General features: G+C 40.0%; 1 long non-coding RNA gene across 1 annotated transcript; it reads right to left on the bottom strand.

The window, feature by feature from the left end:
• Window positions 1–2,369: 2,369 nt before the first annotated feature.
• LOC119661258 lies at window positions 2,370–2,959 on the bottom strand. The gene is made up of 2 exons (XR_005250570.1): window positions 2,622–2,959; window positions 2,370–2,554 (listed from the first exon to the last, which is right to left on the bottom strand). It is a non-coding gene; the product is annotated as an uncharacterized LOC119661258 (long non-coding RNA).
• Between the last annotated feature and the right edge of the window lie 277 nt (window positions 2,960–3,236).

Raw genomic sequence — 3,236 nt, 5'->3', positions numbered from 1 at the left:
ACACCAGCGGAAGGAGAAAAGAAACTCTGCAGGAACGGTAGGAGAAATAGGAGGAAAGCTAAGAGATAATTGAGAGAAGGAAGTTGAGTAGTGAGAGTTTGGGGAGAAGAATATTATGATCAATGGTATGAAAAGCTTTGGAGAAATCAGTATGAATAGCATGTACCACCTGTCGAAGCATTTAGCAATGAAGTTGGTAAAGGCCAGAAGATATGAAGCCGTAGATCTATGTTTCATGAAACCATGCTGCTCATTGACAATAAGGTAACCGAAGTACGCGATTAACCTGTCGTTGACGTATCTTTCGAAGATTTTGAAGCAAAAGAAAAGAAGAGAAGTGGGACGGTAGTTCATAGCAAAAGATGGGTCTCCGATCTGGAGGATAGGAATGATAAAGGCCTCTTTTCAGAGATGGGGGAAGTAGCATTCTTCTAGACTTCTATTTAGATTATATACAGGGGGAAGGAAATGCGTTTTCTAAAGCAAAGAAGGAAGTGGTTAGGAAATACATCGGGGCCAAGTCCGACATGGGGGTCAAAATTACCAATGAAGAACTCAACAAAGGAAGCTGTAAGTTGAAGAATCGTCAGAGATACGGAGTAGTCTGCATTTAGAAGAGGCATAGATGGTGGAGTAGTTGACAGAGAAAACATGGAAGAGCAGTAGGTGCGGAAAAAATCGCAGGATTATTGTGGGGAGTTGGCAGTGAAGTATTCTTCTGCAATGCATGTTTCAGACCAATGTTACTAAGGATCTCCGTTGCGAACCCAGTTGTGTATGAACGCAAGTAAGCAGGGGAAGAAGAGACATAACAGGTGAGGAGATCGGACAGGAAAGGAAGAGATCAAGAGTGCGGCCCAAGGAGATTTTAGTGGTATTGAAATTCAGAGCAGAGCAAGTGTCTATAAAGGAAGAAAGTAGAAGGACCAGTGGAGCATGGGGAGGTTAACATCTCCACAAAGGAAGAAAGGTTAGGGAAGGAAATCTGACAGTAAGGAGTTCAGACAAACTGTCAAACAATAGTTCGGACATGTGAAAAGAGCAAGCACAGAGGGCATACAAATACAAGATACAAGGAAGGAAGATGAGCGGGGAGACACGAAGCGTACTAGAGTCATAAGGAGAGCCAGAGGTAGAGACAAATTCCGCTCGGAGTGTACCTTTTATTGCAATTAGGACCCCACCGCCGGTGGACTTACGAGATACATCTCGGTCCATGTCATAGCAGAAAGGGGAGTACCCTTCGGGGAGTTCGGAGTTTAATATGGCATCGTCCAGTCAGCTTTCAGAAATACAGATGTCATGGAGTTGCTGAGCCAGCACTGATAAATTGAAGCCCCCAGGTTGGTTCTTAAACCCCTAATATTCTGATAAAACAGACGGACACCAAACATGGATCCAGTTATATCGCTTGGCGAGGCTGGCAGGATGTGCTGAAATTTACCCGCGAATTTTCGCGCTGGTATGGTTTGAAGAACATACCTTCAGGCCAGAGAGAAAGGTTGTCGAGGATGTCAAATTCGTGAGGATAAGTGACCTTGAAAAAGGCTATCACTCGGTCGATATTACTGTTTTTTGTCAGTTTGACAAGGAGAAAGGAGAAAGTAAGCCAACTTTGCTCTTTATATACTCCAGTGCATCGTCCATAGAAGTTGCGAACGATAGTCTGGAGATAAATAGCTGTTTATAGGAGAGGCCACCTTTAACCCGGGCCACTGTCCACCGTATATTCCATCCATAACTAACAAAAAAAAAATCGGTTTTATTCCGGATGCCACATGATTGCGGGTTTATTAAATCTGGATAACCTTATTTGATACGTTGGAACCTACAATTTGACACAACGTTTATCTGTGTATTCAATGACTTATGATAACATTCAAAATTATAAAAGGAAGTGACATAATCATAAAATGCGGACGAAACTAGCTTAAATACATAAATGTACATGCCTATTGGTGTTTCTCCATTTTCGAATATAAAGCAATGAAGTTAGCCCGCTCTTCAGCGTTCTAGAGAAGAAAGGATAATTTATTGCTGAAGTGGAACAGGCCATACAAACTTTGGTATTATAGGAAGATTAACTAACTAACATAATGGCCTGTTTGTTTGGCTGAATATTCTAATACGGGTAATATTAAAAACGTTCATCTGCGAAAAGGATTTTTGGAAGATTTTGTAAAGGCAGCAAAATATTTTCAAAGCGAAGGACCGAGTTTGGCCTCAAAGTCTTGCCGACGACCAAAGTGATATCTATAATATGTTCACTACTGCAGAAATGGGTGCAGGTTAGGGGTACATATTGGATGTTGAAAACGTAAATGTAATTAATTATTGTCAAAACCAAGCACCATACAAATACACAAAACTCCCAAGACAAAACTCTTTATCATCTTATTATAGAAAGACTACGCGTTACAGAACATAGACCAAAACATTGAAATCCACGTGAGTTTGGCGCCTAAACTCATTTATTCAAATATTTCCATTTTAAATAACGCGAAGAACTTATGTTTCTCCTATGATGACGTTGTGGATGACATACAATCCAATGCTGAAATTGGTAAAGGAATGTATTTTATAATGGCGCCATCATCAAATAAATTCAAAGAATAACTCACAACACGAAAGCCACCAGTTCTAGGGTCACAAGAAACAAATATTTTGAGGTATACATTCTTCCTGCACTTTGAACCAAATATTCACTCCACAATGGACTCTACTTTTATTTATAATCTTTCGTTATAATTTTTTTTTATTTTTGAGTTCTGCTTGCCTCAATGCAAAGCGCCTATTCAGCTTAAAAGTTGGGAACCACGCGCCATGGATGCTTGAATATTAAATAGCCTGAACCCACGTTTGAGACCAAATGCATTTGGGTTTAATGCCATGCCGCAGATAGAACAACAAGAAATAATAGGTGGCAACTTTAAAAAAAAGAACTTTTGGAGAGACCCAGCCATATTAAATTCAAGTTTCCACTGGAATGAAAGATGGGTCAGCGCAATTTTGCTGAGGTCATTATTTCTGAACGGCGTAATTTTAATGTGACCTGGCACTTTGCTTGGCGTCTTTCTTATATAATTTTTAGGAGAGGAAGGTATCAGGGAACCCAAAAGTCATGCATTTAAATTAGTAAGTACTATTACCACTTTGTCATTCCCAGACTATCTGCGCCAAAACCCACATAGAACGCATATACCATAAAATTGAATTCGAAATGAAATGTCTAGAAA

This window comes from Hermetia illucens, chromosome 1 (genome assembly GCF_905115235.1).
Source record: "Hermetia illucens chromosome 1, iHerIll2.2.curated.20191125, whole genome shotgun sequence".
In the NCBI taxonomy this organism is placed as follows: Eukaryota; Metazoa; Arthropoda; class Insecta; order Diptera; family Stratiomyidae; genus Hermetia; species Hermetia illucens.
This window is presented reverse-complemented; position numbering and strand designations above follow the sequence as displayed.